We start from the raw sequence: 7,701 nt of genomic DNA, 5'->3' as shown, positions 1-7,701 counted from the left end.
ACAACATCTCTTAGTTTTGTTCTCTCTTCTCCATTCATATATGTGCCTCTCTAGTTCAAAATCTTATTGACTCTCACTTGGACTATTGCAATGGGCTCCTACTTGGTCCTCCTGCTACAAATCTCTTCCCACTCTAATCTGTTCTCCACTTAGCTGCCAAAGTGGTTTTCCCAAATTTGATCTGATTCCCAAATTTTCCCTACTTAAATTTCAGTGGCTCCCTATTCTAGGTTCAAGTTTAAATATCTCTGGCATTTAAAGCTTGTCACAATTAGTACCTTTTTATTTTTCTTACAAATTACTTCCCTCCAGGGACTCTCCTTCTAACCACATTAGCCTACTTTCTGTACTTCACGGAGGAAATTACATTTCCTGCCTCCATGACTTTGTAGTGGCTGTGTCGCCTTCCTGGAATACTCTTCTTCCTTACCTGTGCATCCTAGAAACCATGGTTTCCCTTAAGGCAGCATAAACATCACCTTTTGTAGGAGGTCTTTTGTGCTGCCTTCCCCACTTCCCCACTTCCTTCTGTATGAAACTGTATATATATAATCTTCTCCATTAGAATGAAAGTTCCTTGAGGGCAGTCATTGTTTTATACTTTTTCCTTGTATCCCTAACACTTAGCACAAGAACTGGCACATTGTAAGTGCTTAATAAATGTTTGTTGATTGAGCCAAATCTCTCTGGAACTAAGGGTAGATGTAGGAGCTCAGTTACAGAAGAAATGGCATCCTGGGGTCAGTTAACCCCAGTTACTGAGTTGACAATAAGCAAGTGCCTCATGGCTTTTTTTTTAAACCACCACCCCTTCTTAGACTCCCCAGAACCGGAATTAGCCTGCTGGTGATGGTGAGGCTGAGCCTGCCTTCAGGTGACTTAGCTGCTCCAGCACCAGTAGCCAGGCAAACCATTATACTATGAAGATCAAAACATCAGGAAGCTGTTGGTGCACAAGAATGAAATTGTTTTCCGAAGAACTAACTCTTGGTAGTATTTGATCTCCCTAGCCAAAAATCAGTTATGTTAGAATATTGACAGGTTTCTCAGTAGAAACACTCTCTTTCAATCACTGCATGAGAAGAAAGGATAAAGCTAAAAAGGTTACTTTACTGTTTTGATGCATGCACCAAAGGAAGCAAAATGAGACAGCATGAGAAGATGAATTATGGATTTCTGCTAATAAAATCAGCCAGAAAAAAATTAAGTATACAATATGCCCAAAGGGAACAATTCAATATGGATATATCTCCAAGGAAATGTAATTTTGCTGGGAGTGGACACTAATTCTGAATAGAGCAAAATCAAGATTCAGTTCAGAAAAAAAAATGTGATTCATACCAAGCCAAATATATAAAACTCACTAATGTTAATTATTTGAATTTTGAGAGCAGGTAAGATTTTTTTTTTTGGTCTTTTTTGTTTCCCCTGTAACTAACACAGTACCTGAAACATAGTAGGTGGTATATAAATGCTTGTTTACTAACTGACTGAATACATCAGAATGAAAGAGTTACTTCCATCCCTTATCCTATTGCCAATGCTAATGTTCTATCTTTGGAGTGATAGGGTTCCTTCATTCTTACTCCCTCCTACTTTTCCCTCCTAGATATATAAAATGTAGGGGCATATTTTGAGCCAGGAGACTTTTGCTAAAAGTATTTGTAGGGCTACGCTAAATGCAGGGGATACAGATACAATTAGGACAAGAGTAAGTCCTTGCCCTCAAGAGGTTTACCTTCTAATTGTGGTAGATAACACATGAAGGGGAACTGAAAGGAGGGCTTGAGATAGTGAGAAATGAAGAGGCCCAGGTCTAGTCAGAGAGGATGGAAGCTCACTATCAGAGTCCAAGATGGTTCCAGGGGTGGAGTCCAATATTCCTGCGTGGAAGAGATAGGGATGACGGCTGGAATGGAGGCAGTCTAGTTTAGAATGGCTGGGAAGTGAGGAGAATGAAGACACTGGAGTCTGTGTCCATTAGTCCCATTCTCTAAAGTAGCTGTGCGGTTGGTGCAACGCTAGGGTCAGGGACCACGTCCTGCATCTCGCCTAGCAGAGACACACAATTTTGTGAGGTTGAAAGAAGTACTGAGACCCAGAAAGAGCTATAGTGACACAGCATCAGCTTACTGTTTATTTTACACACCATGCCTCACTGGTTGTAACTTCTTCACTCCATCTTTCAAAGTCTTTATAATGAGGGAGAAATTTCATTTTGAGAATTAAAGAAAATTAGTTGCATTCTAAGTAAAATCAGGATGTTTTCATTGCATTTCTAAACTCAAAAGATCCCTGATCATATCTTGTAAACATAAGAGTTGAGATATGGATACACCTTTGGACAAATCACTTAACTGTCTCGAACCTCAATTTCCTCATCTGTAAAAGCAAGTGGAATCTGAGGTTCCTGGTACTAGATTTCTGAACCCGTAAAAAGGAAAGCTACAAGTTTAAAGTGAAATTGGGTCTGAAAATGAACCATGATATCGCCTTCTAAAGTAATAGAATAAAATAAATATAACATTTTAAAATAAAATGTTAAAAATATTCAGAAATCCCCTTTAGAACTGCCATTGAAGCTTTTCTTAAGTATAAAAATTCAGTTAAGATTTTCCCCCTTATTGCAATAATTAATTTAAAATTTTAATTTTTAAAATGGATGCCTTTGGTTTTTACATCCCATTGATTTTCAAAGATATCTTTCCCCTACCCAACAACCACCCCGTAACAAAGACTTAAAAAGAAAGAAGATAAGTAGTACAGCAAAACCAAAGAAAAAAGAGTAGCATTACTGTATTATTTCCTACTGTATTTTAGGGGAGAAAAAGGTAAATATACTGTCCTCCTTCCTCTACTAAAGCTTTCTTTTGATATTTCATCATGACCACGCCAGCAGAACGCAGCCGGCACCCAGCTGGTGATGAACTACATACCTGTTATCTCAGACCAGCCTAACTACATTCACAGAGGTGAATCACTAGGTGGCTTCAAGGTGATTATTTTATATTTTTTAAAATTTGTTTGTTTTGTGTGTGTGCGTGCCTGTGTGTGTTTTGGCCACAACAGCTCTCAAAGACTATCTCCCAAGTTGTAGAGGGACTGTAATTCAATTCAGTGAATCACAAAAAAAAAAAAAAAATCAGACTCGAATATTGAAGTAAAAGTAAGAATTTTGACTTCATTAAGGGTTAAAATGACTTTTGTGGAACTACTTGAGATCTGAGTTCAAATCATAGCTCTGTGGCTAATCAGCTATGGAACCCAGGATAAGATATTTGAGCAGTGATAGGACTATGATTGTTTTGGATAGTAGATATTTCATGTGCTTTTCCTTTTTTTTTGTCTTTTGACTTTGTTCTGATATTTTTGTTGTATGATTAGAATTTTGAATTGTTTCCTCTATATATTTTTCAGGGTTTATAGTACTTTGGTAAGGTTTTCCAGCTTCTCCTCTAAGTTGTTTGTTCTCCTTCCATGTTTTGCTTCAAGAGTTCTGATCAGACTCCTCAACTCTCCTTTCCACTCTTCCTTCACCTATTTTGGTAGGCCTTCCATCCACTTATGGAGTCCTTATGCCCAAGCCATTATATGGCCAAACTAGATTATTTTCAGACTGCAAGGGATTCTACAAAAAATTTTTGCCAAATAATTTTCTTATTCAGAAGTTTTAGCCTGGGGTTATCTTAACTCATTGTACTTCTTTGTCATATTAAAGTTTTTTTATATTTGCTCATTTAACATTATGAACAAATACAAGAAAAACTCTAATATAATTAAGTATTGGATAAGATGGTAAGAAACATATTTCCTCCTAAGGTTGCTAGAGTTACTCTTATGCCAATCCCTTAATATACACCCAGGGTAGGAATGGAAGGTGATTAGCAGTCACCAAGATCCCTCAGTCCTCATGCTTGAAGGCTTATCTAATATTGACTTCCTGGCCTTTCCCTGGCGGTATAGTTCAGATAAGGTGGATGATGATCTGGGTGATTGTTACTGAGAAAAATTGCCTTGGATAGGATGGATGCTTAGTCAGATGACTGTGGTTACCAAGGAATGCAACTCTTTTTTTTGTTTTGTTTTGTTTTGGTTTTGGTTTTTTTGGCTAGGTAATGGGGTTAAGTGACTTGCCCAGGGTCACGCAGCTAGTAAGTGTTATGTGTCTGAGGCCGAATTTGAACTCAAGTCCTCCTGAATTCAGGGCTGGTGCTCTATTTACTGCACCACCTAGCTGCCCTGGAATGCAACTCTTAATCCTCTGCTCTTGGTGCTGCCTCAAGACAGGGTTAGCAGTAATCCCAATGGCAATTTGGTCTTTAATTGTTTTGTTCCCCTTACAGAAGCTACTTTACTACAGATTTATTTTCATTCCCAACTTAAATCCCATCTTCTACATACAGCCTTTCCTAATCCTTCTTAATTCTACTGCCTTCCCTCTGTTAAATTTTTCATATAAATTCTATAAATAGCTTGTTTGTACATGTTTGTTTGCTTTTACCTCCTCCATTAGATAGTAAGCTCCTTGAAGGCAGGGATTGTCTTTTCTTTTTTGTATCTCCAGTGGTTAACACAGTGCTAGACACACAGTAGGTACTTAATAAATGTTTATAAACTGACTGATTCACTTGCTAATCTTTTATTTGTCTTAGTTTCTTATTGTTCTTGAGGTTATTTTTCTGTGAACTGTATTTGACCCAAAGTTTTCACACTGCTCTTTATTAGACTTCACCTCTTACACTTCAGTCTTTATTTATTTATTTTGGCTAGGCAATGGGGTTAAGTGACTTGCCCAGGGTCACACAGCTAGTAAGTGTTATTGTCTGAGGTCAGATTTGAACTCAGGTCCTCCTGAATCCAGGGCCGGTGCTCTATCCATTGCGCCACCTAGCTGCCCCTCTCCAGTCTTTTAAAGGTAATGATAATCACTCAGTTATCACATCTGCTAGTTTTTCAGTAGCCTAGAATGCAGTCCATCTGGGCCAGAAGACTTGAACACATCATAGACACTTAGATGCTCTCTTACTTCTCCCGTGTATCAACACCCTATCAACTATTTCTTTGTCCTTTCTAGTTTATAGCTAATTCTCCTTGTCAGAGATAAGAGGAAGAAATTAAGATTACCTTCATTGCTTTTCCAGTTACCTTTTTTTTTCATCCTCCCTGTAAGAGCAGGTTTCCATGATTCTCCTTTTCCAACTGATAACTAAAAACAAAACAAAACAAATATAAAAAATTATGATGTTTTGTTGTTGTTATTATAGCTTTCCTTTCTAGCTTCAGATGGTTCTGAGTTTTAGCACTGTTGACGCTAAGTAACAGGTCTGCGTTACACTTTTTTTCTTCATCTTCTGTTACTTAATCTTCATTCCATCTTCTTTACATGTCTTTTTAAAATTTAATTGTTTTGGTGAGGTCCCTTTGCAATCACATTATTTTCTTTGAAATTCTTCATTAAATTGAAACTCTTCATTGAAATTGTTTATTATGAGAAACATTATAAATATTCATTCTCAAAGTTTCCCGTATTTCCTGAACTAACATTTCTTTTGGAATTTTATACTATGAGATCTTATCTACCTTTTCTATGAACCCTTTGAAACCTATATTTAAGGCTTATGTCCCATTCCCCTCTCCTCTATCACAAATCCTAAGATGGAATAGTCACTTCTACTCCAGCACCTACTTCTTCTTTATTGGTGAGAAATATATTCAAAGAAGAATTTCCCTTCTCCATTCCTCCCCCATTTGAAATTATCATTAAAGCAAGTCTGTTCTAGCAGATGTTAGATAGTTAAAACCGGAAAAAGGAGCTGCTTGCAGGTAAAACCATACTAGGGCTATAGAGACACCATCTTGAGGGAGGGAGGTTTTTCATCATTATAATACTGATCATGACATCCTAAATCACTTTCAGACTGATTGGGAACTCAACAACCTCAAGACCCAGATGCTAGTACTTTGAGTAAATTTTGACTTCATTAACATCTTCTTTCCCAAATACCACAACTTGTAGACAGATGTGCTATTGAGAAAATCCATATGTATATAACTGATGGATCAATTATCCTGAAAGGTTCTTCTACATATAATAACTTTTACAGCCATTGTATTTAAATTAGATCTCTTCCATTTAATCAAGAGCAGGACTGAGATACCCAAACTTAGGATGGACTAACCTAACTTTAGGATAGATTATTCACTAGAAGGTGGAGGAAGAGACTTTCCAGCCTTCTGCCTTGCTATGCAGAGGTTTCTCTCCTACCTTTTTTCCAGCTGCATATCACTGTCAGAGCCCTTGGACAGCCCCATCCTGAAACCTGAGTTGGTTTCATTGGAGATCCCATTCTATCCCATCTTCTCCAATATATTGCCTTCTCTATCATTTCCATTCTCTCACTAATCTTCAACGTGTCCCTGTCTACTGTTTCCCTACTGCTTACAAACACACTCGTATTTCCCCTATTTTCCAAAAAACCTCACTTGGTCTATCCATGCTCCTTAGCTATTATCCTTTATCTTTCCTTTTTTCATGTTTAAACTCCTTGACAAGGCTGTCTACAATTAGTGTCTTTCGTTCATCTCGTCTCTTCTTAACTCTCTGAAATCTGGCTTCTGACCTTAGCATTCAACTGAGACTGATCAGGCTCATGTTACTAATGATCTTTTAATCGCCAAATCTAAAAGCCTTTTCTCAATTTTTATTTTTCTTGACCTCCCAGCAGTCTTTGACACCATAGATTGCTTTCATTTTGATACTGTCTTCTCTCTAGATTTCATATCATTGCTTCCTTCTGGTTCTTCTCTTACCTATTCGACTATTGTGTATCAGCCTTATTTGCTGAATCTTCTTTCAGGTCTTTCCTAGTATCCATGACTCTATCCTAAGTTCCCTTCTCATCTTTATGCTATTTAATTTAGTGATTCATCAGATCCCACGGATTCAATTATCATTTCTGTACTGATGATTTTCGGAGCTATATATCCAGCTGTAATCTCTCTCTTGACCTCCAGTCTCACATCTGCAACTTCCTATTGGACATCTCAAGCTGATAGCATATCTTAAACCCAACATGTCTAAAACTGAACTCATTATCTTTTCCTCCAAAATTTTTCTTCTTCTTAAACTTCCCCATTGCTGCTGACAGTACCACCATCTTCCCAGTCACCTAGGATCACCTAGTTGTTATACTTGACTCCTCATTCTCTCTGGGAGAGAGTAACTTAGTTATCAAGTCCTAGTGAGTCTATCTTCACAACATCTCTAAGATTTGCTGCCTTCTCTCCTCTGACACTGCCACCATCCTGTTCTAGGGCCTTCTCAGGCCTGTACTATTGCAATAGTCTGCTGGTTGGCCTCCCAGCCTCACACTCTTTCCACTCTAGTCCATCCTCCATTTAGTTATCAAAGTGATCTTCCTAACAGGAAGGTCTGACCATATTACTCTCTCCATCACCCCAATAAATGCCAGTGGCTTCACATTACCTCTAGTATCAAAAATAAAATCTGGCTTTTAAAGCCCCTTTGTGGTACTTTATAATCAATTCAAACTGGCCTCCTTCCTGTTTCTCACACATAACACTCCATCTTCCAAATGCAGGAATTTTTATCAATGGTTCCCCACACGTGGAACGATCTTCCTCCTCATCTCCGCCTCCTGACTTTCCTGGCTTCCTTCAAGTCTCAGCTAACATCTCTCT

The sequence above is a fragment of the Vombatus ursinus genome, unplaced genomic scaffold, assembly GCF_900497805.2.
Source record: "Vombatus ursinus unplaced genomic scaffold, bare-nosed wombat genome assembly UNPS02014779.1, whole genome shotgun sequence".
NCBI lineage: Eukaryota > Metazoa > Chordata > Mammalia > Diprotodontia > Vombatidae > Vombatus > Vombatus ursinus.
This window is presented reverse-complemented; position numbering follows the sequence as displayed.